The sequence below is a fragment of the Tenrec ecaudatus genome, chromosome 6 (assembly GCF_050624435.1).
Source record: "Tenrec ecaudatus isolate mTenEca1 chromosome 6, mTenEca1.hap1, whole genome shotgun sequence".
Classification (NCBI taxonomy): domain Eukaryota; kingdom Metazoa; phylum Chordata; class Mammalia; order Afrosoricida; family Tenrecidae; genus Tenrec; species Tenrec ecaudatus.
In genome coordinates, this window is record NC_134535.1 from 86,453,655 (window position 1) to 86,471,246 (window position 17,592).

Below are 17,592 nucleotides of genomic sequence, written 5' to 3' on the forward strand. Positions count from 1 at the left end.
AGCTCAGAGTGTCTCAGATAAGATGAGTTCTAAAGTTCCTGACTTCCAGACCAAGAGAAGAATATTATAAAGAGCTTCAACTGAACATCTCTATGTCCTCTTAATGGTCAAAGCATGCAATCTGATTTACGTTCCCAAGATGTGTGTGTATTCACTAAGAGAATTAGTGACCGCCATGGAGGAGGGCCAAGGGGAAGAAACTTGGAAAGTCACCGTTGGAATTCGCTTCCGTTTCCCTTTTCTAATTGGAAAGTGAAAGTTGTATTGCTTAGGATGATTTGGGAAGGGGATGATAGTCTGATCACTAGACATTTCTTAGCTGACTGACCTGTGTCATGAGGTAGCACTGATTTCCTTCCAGGGATAGAAATTGTAAACGACTATGAATAAGCATACTGTCATCACGGAGCTCATCCTCCTCGGGCTGTCTGCTGACCCTCGTGCTCAGGCTCTGCTCTTTGTACTCTTCCTGGGGATCTACCTCCAGACCTTGATGGGGAACTTGGTGATGATCCTGGTAATTAGAGATGATTCTCACCTCCACACCCAATGTACTTCTTCCTTGGACATCTGTCCTTCCTGGATCTCTGCTTCTCCTCAGTCACGGTATCCAAGACGCTACAGAACTTCTTGGCTCAGAAGCAAAGCATCTCCCTGAGGGGCTGCATCGCCCAGAGTTTCTTTGTCCTTCTCTCCGGGTGTTCAGAAGCCAGGCTTCTCTCCGCCTTGGCCTATGATCGCTACGCTGCCATCTGCCACCCTCTGCTCTACTCTGTGATCATGAACGGACCACTTTGCATCACCATGGTCAGTGCAGCATGGGTGCTTGGGGGTCTGAACTCACTGGTGAATCATCTTTTCATCCAAAAGTTACATTTTTGTGGCTCCAACATCATCTCCCACTTCAGCTGTGAGCTTCCTTCATTGTTCCCCCTGTCCTGCACTGATCCAGCTGCCAATCAATTGCTTCTGTCTGGGTCAAGTACATTGCTGGGGCTGCTGACCCTTCCCCGATCCTCTTCTCTTCCTGCAGAATTCTCTCTGCCATCCTGAGCATTCGATCCTCTGGGGGCCAAGGCAAAGCCTTCTCCACCTGTTCCTCCCACCTCACTGTGGTTCTCTTGTTTTATGGGACAGCTCTATTCAGGTACCTCAGCCCTCCCTCTGGCTCCCTGCTGGAGCAAGTGATCTCCCTTCAGTACAGTGTGATCACGTCCTTGCTGAACCCCCTCATCTACAGCCTCAAGAACCGGGAAGTGAAGGCAGCACTGCAGAGGATGCTGAGGCAGATAGCAGGTTCCTCATGGAGAAGAGTCGCTCTGTGGGGGTCATTCAGAGAGAGGGGAGAAGGGCTCTTTAGAAATGGAAATGCCTTCCAAGGGAAAAGGACATTTTAGGTCAGAGTTTCTAAAAGGATCTTTTCCAAATTGGCAGCAAAAGCACCACCTGGGAGCTTGCCAAAAATGCAGATTCTCTGGTCCCAACCCAGAGCTACTGAAATAGAAACTGTGGAGACATTGCTCAACATGTGTGTGTTAACAAGTCCACCAGAAGATGATCAGGCATGCTCAAGTGTCTGGGGATGGTCATCAACCTCAAATGTCTATCACAGGAGCAAAGCTAATGATTGATAGATAATTGATAGATAGGTAGGTAGATAGATAGATAGATATGGTTGTGGATATAGAGATATACATACACAAAGAAAGATTTATTCCAAGGAAATGATTCACATGGGTGTGGAGACTAGGAAGTCCCAGACTGAATACCTCCTGACTCCCATGTTTGCAGAGACTGAAGCTTCCACATCTGCAGTCAGGTCCTAGGATGCTGGTTCACATCCCAAGAACGAGAGGTGAGAGGGTGCCCAGTCAGAGGCAGGTTTAACCAGCCTTGCCAGAATAACCATAGATGTTGGATACAGGCTATACTTCCAAGGAAACTCTCCTTTTCAACTGATTGCTTCTGTCAAATCATGCCACGGAGGACCATTAAATATCTGCCAAAGCACTGATGATCACAGCCTGGCCAAGTGCGCACACACCTTGACTGATCACATTGAATTTGAAGAATGAAATCGCTGTTTGAGACCAGTGTTTCTCCAACTGAGGAGCTCTGGTAGCATAGTGGTTCCATGTTGGGCTGTGATCGGAAAGGTCAGCAGTTCAAAACCGTCCCGTGCTCTGAGAAAGATGGGCTTTCTACTCCTATAAGCAGTTACAGTGGGAGAAACTCCTGGGGCAGTTCTATTCTTTCCAGCAGGGTCGCTGTGAGTCAGTACCTACTTGATTGTGGTGAGTTTGGAGTTTGTTTCCCCACTTGGCCAGATGCACACATTTTATCCTCAATTTTGGACTATGGTACATGAAATTTTAATTGCCATGGGAGTAAGGAGTCATTTGCTTCCTGAAAAGGGAGTGATAGACTCCCTTTTGGGGAATCTATGTTTTAGAGGAAGTAATGCTTGTGACGACTATCTTAGGTGAAAGGCAAACGGAGTATTAATGTATCAAAATGAAGAGCCCAGCATGGACGGGAGCCTGGTCAGAAAAGGAGTCAGGACGGCACTGTTTGATGAGGGATCACAGTGGTTGGCACCCTCGTGAGACTGCCGGTTGGAGGCACTCGTCTCTATTTGAGGATATGGTGTGTGAGAGAGCTGGACTGCTCCTGCTGGGGCTCAAAGAGTGCACAGGTCAAAGGGTAGGTGCTCTAGAATAGCAACTCTCACAGGTTTCATTCATCTCACCCAAGGGCGTCAGACAGCCAGGGTGCCTGCCTGGAATTCATTCATTTGTCCCAAAGAGCACGGTCAGCGAGGCTATAAGAGAGAAGCAATAGTCTGCATGAGGATGAGAGTGCTTTCCACTGAGATCTGTCTGCTTCCAGAATTGGTCGGTTGGCTGTCCAAGCTGCCAGGAGTCCTGGGCAGCGAGTTTGACTTGTATGTTTCCATTTGGCTACAAGACTATTTTTCTCCTTCTTCCTGAGGACCCCTGTCCCTCTCTGTGTTTTTATTAAAACTATAGACTCTGGTAGATTGACAGATTTTGTTAAAGCTACACTGTCTAATTTACTTACAAAATAAAAATCAATAAACCAACTGTGCATTTTATGCCCTGAGTGGACAGATGTGAGCCCCACCCCGTCCCTCTTCACGTCACCCTGCCCCCACCCGAGAGGAACCCTTGCGTGGAGCCCTGCAGTTCTCATTACGTTACCTAGTTGGTCACTTCATTGTGATCCTTAAATGTGACTCTTCAGTTGTCCCCCGTTTGGAACGTCATGCAACTAGAATCGTCCTGTATGTGTTTTCCCTGAGTGACTGATTTCACTTAGCATTACTTATTCCTGTGTTTTAGGGACGCCTTTTGTAAGCAGCGGGTGGCTGCACTGGGGCCATTTTGGCCCGTCTGAAAACCAGGTCTTTTCAGAGGAGAGTTTGCTCCTCCTGCATCACAGTGACGATGGGGATATTGGGATCCATTTGGATCCTTGTAGATATGTCCTCTTTGTCTCATATCTTCTGTATCTCCCTCTCTTTCTCTCTCCTCCCCTCTGGCGGCTCATTCTTTTGATGAGCATTCTCCATTAAAAATCAACAATAGTCACGCCTCCTTTATTGATCAGTCTAGTGTCGGACTGCTCACCACAAGGCCGGCTGGTGATTCAAACCCTCCTGCCAGTCCACAGGAGAAAGAGGAAGCTTTCTGCTTCTGTCAAGATTTGCAACCTTGGAAACCCTACAGAGGGAGCCCGGGAGTCAGAATGGACTTGATGGTCGTGGCCGTGGTCACGGGCCAACAACAACGGAAAGACCAAAGGAGACTTCCAGTGGAATCAGTACCAGGCGCAACATCAATCCATTCCTACCTAGAACTATGTTCCTTCTTTCATTTCCCCCACAAGCTATATATTATTGTTGCCATTTTACACAGTCAGTTTTTCTTTAAATTTACCCATAAATTACCAAAGCTTCACTCGCCTTTTTTTATACCACCGGGAATCATTGTCTCCTATCCTTAAGACTTTTCCTTGAGAGTTTGACCTTCTAGAATTCTCTTTTAAGCGCCAGCCTGTTATTGGTAACAGACTGTCTCTGCCTGTCTGAACATGACTCTTTCCTTGCTGGATCGTGTTTTGTGGCAAGCCAGGGTGTGAGCTCAGTTGAAGCTCTGTTTTCACAGAAGGGACACACACTTGCGTTACCTGTGTCCTGGACGGGCCCCCTATGTTAAGTTCCCAGCTTGACGCATTTGAGGCCACAAGCACAGCTTGATTTCAGAAGCCAAATTCCCTGAGCACTGGCTGTGGTTGTGATGTCTCGGGAAATATCCCTGCCTCTTGCTACTCGCTTCCAATGTCAAAATAGCCAAGTTTTCTCCCAGACGCTGTCACAGATTGCATTCTTCCCTTCCAAGTACTCGCCAGGCTCCACCTTGCTTAGCTTCTGAGGGATTCCTTCTTATTCACCTTTACACTGTGGTTCCTTATTTTTCACAACCATATAGTGTTTACTATTGTTCAAGGAACTTTCATATAACCCATCTCCTGTTCTGAACAATCCCTGAGTCCTCCCTGCCACAGAGTGGATTCAGGCTCATAGTGACCCTATAGGACAGGGTAGAACTGCCCCTGCGGATTTCAGAGAGTGTAGCTCTTTAAGGGAGTTGAAAGCCCCATCGTTCTCCTGACCCTGTGAGATGGGGACTATTCTAATCCTCATTTTGCAGAGAAGAAGCTGAGGCACAGAGAGGAAAAGTCAAATGGTTCCCAGCCACACAGTTTAAAAGTGAACAAACAGATAGTTACTAAGCTATAAACAGTGTAGATCCAGCGTCTGGAATTTGTCCAAGCAATTGAGTATCAGTCTCACTCTGTTTTTCTCTTAGATTTCTCCCCCCTAAGATTCTCCTATTAAACTTCCTATCCTGCATGGTCCCTGGCATTTATTTCCTGTGCCCTGTCCCTATGTGGCTTTTGGTGTTTGCTTAAGTTCTGGGGTTTCTGCTTGCTCTTCATTTTTGAACTCTATTGGATTGTCAGTCCTTCCACCTTCCTTTAATGTCAGCTTGAAAACCTAACCATTTTTTAACTCAGCATGTTAGTTATTTTAACAAAGAGTGTTGTTGGAGAAATTTAATCTGATGTATATTCAAGACCAAAAGTTGCCTCTAGCCTAAATAATAATTAACGAATCTGATGCTTCTCACTCCGACAGTTCTGGCCTAATTCTGGCTCTTCTGGTTTCTCTAGTTGGCACTGACATTTTTAGTGTTGACTTTCTGAGATTAGTGTGTAAGTACCATTTCAGCCAAGTCCCCCTTCTCAGGTTGATGATGACACACAATCACTCAAATTAATATTCTGATATGATATTTGTGGCTTATACTAAAGACATACCAACAATGCATTTTTATCTACCTGCTTCCTCTAATGAAATGTGTAAAATGCTTATTTTTACCTTAACAGGCCTGAAGAACAGGTAAACTTTTTTGTGTGTTTTTGATTTCTTGTCTATCTGATTTAAAGCCAGACCTTACATTAAAAATAATAAATGATATCTGGGAATACTATATATTTTTTTCAACTTTGGGCATCTTTTTACTATTAAACTTCTAATTTTCAAGTCATTAAAAGCTCAATAGGAAAAAAAACTTAATGGGAACAAAATGAAAGGAGAGACAGAAAAAATTTTAAGATTATAGGAGAGCTGTATTATTTTAAATTCACAATAGAATGTATAAGTCCATATTCTCAGTGTAATTCCATATTGAATATTTCAGAACTATAAAGCAAACTTCTGTATCCTTTGGAATTCACTCCTAGTTTACTTATTTTAGAAAAAGATCAAAGTACTGATATTTTCAGAGAAAAGAGCCAGGCTAAAGAACATAATCAGCCTCTTACTTCATTTCGCATATCGGATTCTCCTGGGACTGGTCTTCCAGAGACCGGCTTGTAAAGGGTCTCTAGAAAGGAGGATGAAGAACCTGTGGTTACATACCTATTAGAGCTCATGAATGAGGGAAAACAGACTCTGGGATTAATTTACTTTTTATAAAAACAATATATATGAAGGAGGAGGTTGGCATAATAGGACCAAGCCATAGAAACACCCTGAGAGGTAGATGAAGTTAAAGACAACAGTGCTAAGCCCTACCACACCCACAATCCTGCAGTAATATTAATAATGGACAATAATCTGTGAGTGGATATGCAGGGGGACATGCAAGTTGAACCACTGTGGGAAATCAAAAGGGACTGCTACTCCCAGAGGGTATTTCTATGTGAGCAGCTGTGGGTCTGCAAGTTTGAGATTGAGTCAGAAGTATAGCTACAGGGGTTCGTTCTAGTTCATATAAGCAAAACATACACCAACTCAACCATGTCTCTGTGGCCAATTCAGTGACCTTGATGACGTTCTTTCAATTGTGCAGACATTCTCCCCTTCTTTTCTTGAGTTGTGTCTCCTCTGTTAATATAAACTCACTGCCCCGAGGGAAGTGCTATCTCCTTGTGATGCTAAATGGTTAGTGCATCCGCCTAACTTTATTACTCCATCTATCAGACTATGCCAAGTTCATGATGGGAAGCTCAGACCAAGTAATCATCGGAGGTCCAGGGTTGGGTAGACCAAACCAAACTCACTGCAAACTCACCATAAACTCACCAAATGCTGACCCCCTGAGTTTCTGAGACTGTAACTGTTTACAGGAGTAGAAAGTCCAGTCTTTCTCCAGAGTAGCTGATGGTGGTTTTGAACTGCTGACCATGCAGACTGAAGCCCAACAAGTAGCCACTACACCATGAGGGCTCCTTCTATGAATATTATTTTTTAATCAATGGTAAAAATTTGCCGGATACTGTAGATTTTCTCCACAATCCTAAGGGTAAAGTGATTATTTTTATGTTCCTACTGATGCTTTCTAAAGACCCCATCTAGCATTCATAAATGCCATAGATATCTTGAGTATCATTGGCTTGTATGGGTCACAATACCCAAATAATACATCACCTTATTTTCAGCTTGAAAATTTTGCAGAGGTCTTTCTTTCTATGTTCTCCCTTTGAAATTAGAAACCTTCTAGATTACTCTGTAGCTGAGTTAAATGACCACAACTAAATATGATATATGCTGAATCCAAAATTTTACAATGCCTTTGAAGTAGTGTGTTTTTGTGGGGCGGGGGGGGGGGGTTTGAGGGTACAAATGGTAAGCTATCTTTCACCTTGAGAGGCAGATGATGGAGTTTCAAAACATTCATGGAAAATGGAAAGGTAATCAAAATTTCCATAAACGTTTTGAAGCCTAGCTCATATTTTGACATGATCCAGACTATTGGTGAATGACAATTTCACGTAGATAGCAGACACCTGAATAATTCTGGTGGGGATCATCAATGATTTGCATACTCATGAAATAATATGAGGTATTTGCTACTTAGTCATTTATTATCGAATCCAATCAGCATAATGTAATCAGTGTAGTGGACCAGAGTGATTCTTTGTGGAATGATGAGGATTACTAACACCCTTGAGGAATACGACACGGCGCTGGAGAGCAGCCCTGAAGTAATACTGTGTAGGATTCTGTTACCTCGGCTCAGCCAAATAAAATTATTTTGGGTGCTCCTTGCAGGTTGGTATGGAGAAAGAGGCATAGGCCAGTCTAATAGCGTCATACCACGGGTCAGGAGGCATGTTTATATGCTCAAATAGAAGGCCCACATTAGCCCATCAACTGCAGTTGTAGTCACCATGTAGTTAAATTTGTCATACCAAAAATTCAAACTCACTGCTCTGGAGTCCATTCTGACTCATAGCGATCCAGCAGGATGCGGTAGAACTGCACCCGTGCGTTTCTTTCTGTGAGTTTGCCCCCCTCCCCCGCCCCTGCCCTCTATGAGTTTCTGAAACTAATTTTTTTTAATATTCAAGCAATAAACTTTAATTTTAAAGTTTCCATTGCTATTTTTACATTCCAAATAGCTCCATCATTTTTACAATCAAATTTAATCCTATGAGGCCCTGGTCACATTTTATCTGCTTGAAATCAATTTTTTATTTATATTCATGTTGCTCATGAATTTGTGCCGAGGCTAACTTTTTATGGGAATAGAAAGCCCAGTCTCACAGATACTCTGCAAGATTTATTTGATAATTACACATGTTGAACTGGTGAGATAAATGGAAAATTGATCAATGTCACCACTCCTGATTTTTAAGGGGTCATTAATCTCTGAAATTCCTCCAAGGATGCAATATTGCTTCTTGTTTATTATCTTAGTAGAGAAAGAAAGGTTCAAAAATGTCTATTTAAGCGCTTCATACTATAATTACCTAATCAAGTTGGATTAAAAAGCCAATGTGGGGATTCTGCCAGTTTTCAAGTCTGTCTATTCCAATTATGCATTCAGAAACTGGTGGGGGTGGGGTGGGTGGGGGTAGGGAGATTACAAAGTAGATTGTGGATCACCTGAGCCAACACTCTTAGGCTAAGACGCTATCTATCACCTCACCAACATAATTCTCAACTTTGGCTAGAGAACCACTGTGATATTTTGGGTCCCCAGGAATTAGCATCAATTAGCCAGTGCCCCAAAGCTCTGGTTAGTTCCCTTTTTCTGATGTATAATCACTCTATCAATGGACACAATGCCCTTGGGGACAAGTTAGGCAAAGATTTATAGTATTTGGTACAATGGTGAAAGATCTTCCTCCAGGGCAAGTACCATACTTTGGAGCAAAAACACTGGTTCTGTGAATTGGCTCTGTGTGAAACACCATTCCTCTCTACTACAGTGACTCAAGTCAAGTACCTGACCTAAGTTTTTCCTATGATACAGCTTGAGAAATATTCTAATATACTGCTCATATATTTTGCTCCTTGGATAGCCATGATCATGAGGCACTACCAAAGATCTCTGAGGGCCACAGCATTCTGATTCCCAGAACAACCCTGCTCTGCTTTAGAGTGGACATGTCCACCTTGCTTATGGCAGTTGCATGTTTGGGGGGTGTTTTAGCAGTTAAGTTTTGTCCATCAGTCTCAGCTACTCTGAAATCCCATTTGTGTTCATGGTAATCTCAGCCATGGCGTATACTACCATCATAAATGGTCTACAAGAGTACTTACAGAGAGATTTCCAACAATTTGGGGCCTTCCCTAACTAATTTCATCCTCAGATGCTTGAGTGAACTTCAGTGAAGTATCCATTGGGCTCTCTCATGGTATGTAGGTGGAGCTTAGGGGTGAATGTAAATTCAATCCAAAACCTTTGGAATCCCTCTTCCACATCATACCAAGGAAGTTGTAGCATCTCAGGTTCATTAAATGTAGACTATTGAGTTCACGGTCCAAACTAGTGATTCAACCACCTTTAATCACACAAGCTTGAATATTAAGTCTAGAACCTCTCACAAACACACTGTATTAAAGACAGTAGACCAACTTTAAGCCACATGACTCCTTCTTGATCTAACATTCTCACAAATCACTTCCATGCAGGGGTCCCAATCTTCTGTTAATATATATTAGCAAAATCTTGCAATTGTGGTATATAAGCTAATTCCACCCAGGTCATAGGTGTGCTTGTCTCCCTCCACCCCCACCTACACCCCACACCAGGACACCAGTGATGGGAGTAATGACAACTGGGGTAGTTATGGTAGATTTTAAGTGAGTGAATATTTCCTTTTGAGGCATCTTCTGCCAGGTTAGTTTATTCGAAGATTTTCAAGCAACAGATAGCTAAGGTCCTCAGACACTAAAGGGTAAACTACTCCACGGGCAAGTGAAAGACTTGAATTAACACTGCTAATTTCACTAAAATCCAAACAGACGTCCTTCTCGCAAGTTGAAGAACTTCACAATCACTTTCTTTCACACTCAGTGCCCTCATTTTCACTTAGGAAACTTGGTAAAACAGCCCATTCGAATGGTTTCTGCAAGCCAAACAATTAGATTCTGTGCTTAATTTTCAGCAACATCAGTTCTGTGTCTACCTAAAATTAAGATTCTATATAAAAGTTTGTATTAGCTTCAAATCTGTATTCTTGCTTTTGTTAGGTGCTCCAACACAAGGTGACCTCAGGTCTAACAGCATAAAACATTGCCAGGATCTGCACAAGCTCACAGCAAATGAAGCCATGGTGTCGATTACATCTCATTGAGCGTCTCCCTTTTCCTCTTTCTCTGTTTTGCAACCATGATGTCTTTCTAAAATAACTGGTCCCTCCTAAAGACTTGCCTGAAAGTAATTGAGGTAGTCTCACCAACTCTGTTTCTAAGGAACATTTTGATAGTACTTTTTCTCTGGCAGATTGGTCCATTCTTTTGGTAGTTTATGGTATATGGTATATTCATTGCCAACACCACAAATCCAATGTGACAATTCTTCATCATTTTTCCATTCCCATTGCCCAGCTCTCAGATATCTATTAAACACTTGAAAATACTATGGCTTGAGTCAAGCACACTACAGTCCTTAAAGAAACAGTTGGTGTTTTTAAGCACTTTAAAGAAATCTTTTGTGGTAGAGCTGTCCAGTGCAAATACACTGTTGTTGGTTTCTTGACTACTGTTTCCATTAATATTGACTGTAGAATTTAATCAAAATCTGCTTTAATTTTCTATGGTTGGTTTTAAAAATTGCCACAAACTTGGTAACATAGAGCAACGAAACCATTCTTTCACTGCATGGAAATTCTAAGGTACCAACAGAGTCACACTTTCACCAGAGGTCTGGTGGGGAATCAATTCCTTGCTTTAATCCAGATTCTGGTAGCTGCCAAATGGCTTGCCTTGTGAACACAGCACTCCTACCTCTGCTGTCAGGATCAAATTGTCATCTCCACTGTGTAACATATTTCTCTCTGAAGTCCATTTATTATTCATGGCATTTAAATGAATTGTGCTTGGATAACGCAAAATAATCTCATCTCAATATCCTTGCAAAATTCTGTGTTGGCACAAAAGGTACCACTCGCAGGTTCCAGGAATTAGGGCATTGCTATGACTTCTGGGTATGGCTTGAGAATTCAGTATGGAGCCCTGGTGATGTAGTGGTGACGGTTGGCATTGGGCTACGATCTGCATGGTCAGCAGTTTGGAATCACCAGCAGCTCCTCCAGAGAAATACTTTCTACTTTTAAACAGTTACAGTCTCAGAAACCCACAGGGGTCTCTCTTAGTCAGCAGTTACTCGATGGCAATGAGTGATTTTATTCAGCCACAGGGCTATGGTGGGAGAGCTCTACTTCCCAGATCAGAACTGACACTAAGTGTTAAAGTATCTAAGCTTGTCGTTTTCTTTCTCTAAGCATGACAGTGGATTCAAAAGAATCTGTCCCATACCACTCCTGGTGCCGCCATCATTTCTGCCCTCACAGTGAGGTGCAGCAGCTCTTTGTGTATCTGTGGCACTTGCTCCCATCGCACTTTACCACCGTGACCCACTGGCTGTTATTTGAGTAAATGTGATGTTACTACGTGCCATGGATTGCTAGCATCCCATTTCCTACTGGCAGGGGGATCAGCACAGCCCTCAAATCCACAGGTATGACTAAACCAGTCTCAAAATCTGATCTGTGTGGGTATATCTCCTTGAGTCCACTACCAATGCCAATCAAGGGACAGTGATTTGAGCACAGCATTAAATATAAAGCATTGTTAACTAAACCACTGAGAAAAGGAGGGGAGAGTGGTTGTACAACTTGAAGAATGTCATCAATGTCCCTAAAATGTGCTTGTAGAAATGTTTGAATTGGTCTGTGCTTCGCTGGGAATATTCTCAACAGCAAAAATAAATAAAATTTAAAAGAAAAATAAGCAAATTATAATAATTAACTAACAGGAAATTGAGTAATTGGGAATTGCCTGGAAAGGAGTAAAGAAAATTATAAGGAATACAGGAATCATTGTATTAAAAATTCAGATAAACTTATTCCTCAAATCCTAGCCTTGATCCAGTGTGTCTAGCAAATTTGCACACATGCCACCATCATCATTTTCAAAGCATTCTCTTCCCCCTTGATCCCGTGATACCAGCTCCCCATTTCTTCCCCCTCCCTCCCCTACCTACCCTCCCTCATAAAACCTTGATAAGTTATAAACTGTTATTTTCATATCTTACATTGTCCTCTGTTGCCCCTCACACACTTTTCAATTGTTCACCCCCTGGAGGGGTTATAGATTAAGCCTTTTAATCAATTAACCCTTTCTCCCCCCACCCTCCCCTAATCCTCCTGGTATCTCTATTCTCATTGTTGGCCCTGAGGGGCTTACCCATCCTGGATGGCCTGTGTAGCAGGGTGCATGTTCTGGTCTAATATGATTTGTAAAGTAGAATTGAGGTCATGCTAGAAGGTGGGGGGGGGGAGTAGGCCAGGGGGCGAAGGAATCACCAAAGAACTAGAGGAAAGTTGTGTGTTTCATCTGTGCTATACTGCACCTTTACTGACTCATCTCTTCCCTGTGACCCCTCTGTGAGGGAATGTCCAATTGTCTACAGATGGGCCTTGGGTCTCCACTCCATGCCTCTCCCCCTCCATTCACATTGGGTATGATTTTGTTTGGGGTCTTAGATGCCTGACATCTGATCACATCGACACTTTGTGGTCACACAGACTGGTGTGTTTCTTCCATGTTGGTTTTGTTGCTTCTGAGCTAGATGGGAACTTATTTATCTTCAAGACTTTAAGACCCCAGGTGCTATATCTTTTGATAGTCAGACACCATCAGCTTTTATCATCACATTTGCTTATTCACCCATTAGGTTTTCAGGGATTATGATGGGAAGGTAAGCATCACAGAGTGCCAGATTGTTAGAACAGTGTTCTTGTATTGAGGGAGTACTTGAGTCAAGGCCCAATGGCCATTTGCAACCTTAATTCTTAACTTATAGCTATGAGTACATAGTTCTATTCCCCTTTCATTATATAGATATTTACATATGCATATGCCTGTATTTAGACCTCTATAAATACCCTTTGCCTCTTGGTTCTTTCCTCTATTTCCTTTTACATTCCTCTTGTCCCACCATCATGTTCAGCTTTCATTCAGGTTTAGTAATTCCTTGCTGCTACATTGCCCTTGATTAAACCCCACTAGGCATCCTATGCTCTTCCCTCCATTGATTTTAGTTCACTTGTTGTTCCCTTGTGCCTGGGTTGGTATCCCCACACCACCCCTTCTTTCTCCGACCTCTTCTTCTCCTGTATCCTCCCAGAACCATTGATGCCGTTCTTTTTAATCTCAGAACTATTTATCCTGCCTATCTTATCTAGATAGACATGCTGATATATTAATCAGCACAAAAAGCAGGCAAAGCCAAATAAAACAATAAAGGAAGTCAAGACCAACAAAACAATGAAACGACAACAATAAGAAAGTCACCAACAAAAATGGAAAAAGCATATAAATAGTTCAAGGTCTGTTTGTTGGCCTTTGTAGATTTTGTTGTGCCAATTATCCTTTATGTCCTCCAACACTACTCTGATGAGTCCCTAGACCCAGCAATTCGTTCCCTCAAAGAGGTTATGACTAAGACGTTTTCATAACTTTTCCCCTCATATACTCTACTTCAGCGGTTCTCAGCCTGTGGGTCGTGACTGCATTGGGGTCCAACGACCCTTACATAGGGTTTGTCTAAGACCATCAGAAAACACATATTTCACAATATATAATTTCATATTGTTTTGTGAATAATCACTATGTTTAATTATGTTCAGTTTGTAGCAATGAAAATACATCCTGAATATCAGATATTTACATTGCAATTCATAACAGTAGCAAAATTACAGTTATGAAGTAGCAACAAAAATAATTTTATGGTTGGGGTCACCACAACATGAGGAACTGCATTAGAGGGTCGCAGCATCAGGAAGCCTGAGAACCACGGCTCTGCTGTGTTCATGAATATAGTTTCAACATGGAAATGTATATGAAGAAATTCCCTCTGTCAAAACTATCATGTTTATGGGCATAGTCTAAGTTCCCTTCTATACTCAATATCTATTCATTGATTATTGATATTACAGTTATTACAGGTTGGGTGTGTAATAGTGTTTAATTCTGTTGCCTTTAAGTCTTCAGCCTCCTCTCCAGTGTGTTACTTTGCCTTGATCATTTTGTGCTAGCCTTCTTCTTGTATATTACCCTCCCTATATGGTCACTGAGTCAGGATTGACACACAAAAGGACAAGTGCTGTTAGGAGTCCACTGTGATAAAAAATCAATGTAAGCTTGTCAGATAGAAATAAACATTCTTTGATGGTTACCAAAGGAGGCAGGGGGTAACAGGATAAATAACCAGTGTATGAGGGTTCCAAGCTCTCCACACCCTTAACATCATTTGCTGTTTTTGGAGGGTTTTGATTATTTGCTTGCTTAACTTTTGATGTGCATCTCTCTAGTCTAATGGATAGTGGTCATGAGCATGTCTTCCTATATTTGTTGGCCACTTGAATGGCCTTTTTGATGTGAAGTGCCTATGGATATCTCTGCCTATTATTTGTCTTTTTGATGTTGAGTTGCTGAAGTTTTTGGTGAATTTTAGTCAACCAGGTACTTTTGAGATTCATCCAAGCTGTTTTATATATCAGTAGTTCACCAACTTTTAAATTGCTGAGAAGTGTTTCACTGTATGAAAGAATATACAATTTGGCCATATATTGATAAGCATTAGAATGTTGCTAGTTGGGGACTAATATGAGTAAATATGCTACACTATTCTTATGTCGATTTCTTTGAGGACATATGTTTCTATATCCCTTGCGAAAATAACAAGGAGTAAATGGATTGCAACTCCATATAAGAAAGATCAAAATCCTCAACAATAGGTAATATCATAATAAAGGGAAGAAAGATTTCAGTTTTCAAGAGTTTTATCTTGCTTGGATCCTCAACCAATACTCACAGAAGCAGCAGTCGAGGGATCGAACGATGCATTGCATCGAGTAAATCGGCCGCACGAGACCTCTTTAGAGTGCTGCAAAGCAAGGATGTTACTTTGAAGAATATGGTGTATCTGGCCCAAGTCAATTGCCTCATAGGCGTGTGAAAGTTGGACATTGAACAGGAAGACAGAAGAGGCGTACATGCATTTGAATTGTACCATGGACTTCCAAAAGAACAAATATCTCCTGAAACAAGTACAGGCAGAATGCTTCTTCAAGGCAAGGATGGTGGCACTTCCTCTCAAGAATGTACTTCAGATGTATGGAGGAGGCCAGCCCCTGGAGCAAGACATCAAGCTTGGTAAATTGTCAGTCCATGAGGAAGAGGAAGACCTGCAACAAGATGGATTAACAGGGTGACTGCAGATATCTATGAATAATTGGAACTTGAACACAGTGGCTGCAACAATGGTCTCAAACATAAAAACAGTTTTGAGGATGACACCAGACTGGGCAGGGATTCATTGTTTATAGAGTTGCTATGAGGTGGAACCAATACTTCAGCACCGAAAAACAAGAACAAGTAGCATGTTGTTGTGATTTAATTTGTCGTAGCCTAAGGACTAAAGGAAGGAGAGCTGGTCTGTAGAGTTTACATGAGGGGCTGCAAATGCAAATCAGCAATTGGAAACAACCAGATACTCTACAGGGGAAAGACCAGGCTTTCAATGCCTGCAAAGAGACACTATCTCAAAAACCCACAGGAGCAATTGTAATCTGCCCTAAATGGTCCCTAGCAGTCAGAATTGATTCGATGGCGGTGAGATTGGTTTTAAGGACTAAGAGTCATGAATTTTCTTTATTTCCCATGCTTATTTCAATTTCCTATAAAGTCTTTCAAAACTGTTTCAGTCCTTTGCCATTTTAATTGGACTTACTACATTTTTTATTTTTAAATATAGAATTTCTTTATTTTAAGAAATAAGTCCTTTATCTGATACACTCATGATGAATTACTGATATTGTCTGGTCTGTGGCTTTCTCTTTCATTTTCTTAATATTATGCCTTAATGAAAAGAAATTTTCAATACTGATGAAGTTCGATATTGCATTCCTTCACAGTTTACACTGTTGTTTTCTTTTCTAAGAAATGACTAGTTGCTATGTCTTCATGAAGCTCTTCTACATTTTCTTCTTCGGTTTAGCTTTTACCCTTAGGCAAACTGAAATTTATGGTTGCCGAGTTGATTCTATCTCAAAGTGACTCCACAGGACAGGACAGAAGTGTCCCACAGGGCTTCCAAGGCTGTAAATCATTACAGAAAACACATTTTTCCTCCCTTGGAGCAAGTGGTGGGCTCAATCACAGATGTTTCTGTTAGTAGCCAGGCATTTAATCACTACACCACCAAACCTACCCTATAGATACATTACCCACCTCAAAATAAGTTCTTTTTAAAAAATCATTTTACTGGGGGCTCATACAACTCATCATAATCCATACATACATCAATTGTATAATGCAGATTTGTTCATTTGTTACCCTCATCATTCTCAAAACATTTGCTCTCCATGTAAGCCCCTGACACCAGCGCCTCATTTTGCCCCCTACCTCCCCTTTCCCCCCTCCCTCATGAACCCTTTAAAATTTCTAAATTATCATTTTGTCATATCTTACACTGGCCCCAAAGTCTATTTTTGTTATTCCCTGGGGACTTTGTTGCTCTGCTACCCTTGCTATTCTGTTCCGCACCCTTAGTGTATTGCCTCAGGGTGGTGGGATCAGATCGGGCGCAATTCCCACACTGTGTCTCCAGTGTTGTCCCCTGTAGGGCTATGGGTCAGTGAGAGATGTCACATCTCATAGTGGGGTTGGCCATATGGTCTTCTCTGTGGATTAGCTGCTCTGAGTGGGAATATCATCCTCGAGGCTTAGTGGGCCAGGATGTGCTCCACTCTCTCTTCTCCCCCCTTTATTTGCTCCCGTGTGCTCTCATCAGACATGGCCCTCTCCCTGAGCTGCAGCTTCAGTGCTGTCCTCTGAAGTAAATTCTTTAGGGATGAGGGGCAGCTGTCCACGTAGTTGGGATTGGGGTCGGTCCCTCAGACTCAAAGTAAGTTTTATACATTGTGTGAGAAAGGGATCCAAATTCCTTCCCCCACCCCCCTGCAACTACTTGATCATTCCTGCATTATTTTCTGAAAACATTTTCCTTCCCTAGTGAATTATATTGGTGTCATTCTTGGAAATTAAATGCTGGTATTATTTTTGTTACATTTCTGGACTGTCTCTTCTGTTCTACAAATCTTTCATTTATCTTTCTACCAATAACACACTGCATTGATTATAGAAGATTGCAATCAGATTGTGAAAGTCCTCCAAATTATTTTTCTTTTTCAAAACTGCTTTGACTGTTGCATTTCCACAAAAAATTTGTGGTAAGCTTGTGGTTTTCAGTGAGGAAAGATTTTTAAAAGCCAAATGATATATCTTTGAAAGCAGAATGAATAAAAATGGAGAAAAACACCCCAAAAGAAAATTGAAAATGAAAGGAATATAACAAAGTGTCAAAAAGATATATATATATTTTTTAATTATGGTGAAAATGTCTCTGTCTATTAGTGTTCAGTTTCTATTTAAAGGAAGACTTGGCAGTAATGTGTGTGGACTGACTCAGGATGGGTGTGCAC

At 41.7% G+C, this 17,592-nt stretch overlaps 1 pseudogene; it reads left to right on the top strand.

Annotated features, from left to right (window-relative positions):
- The first annotated feature begins 382 nt into the window (after positions 1-382).
- LOC142451529 (olfactory receptor 5BS1-like) lies at positions 383-1,397 on the top strand (annotated as a pseudogene).
- The last annotated feature ends 16,195 nt before the right edge of the window (positions 1,398-17,592 follow it).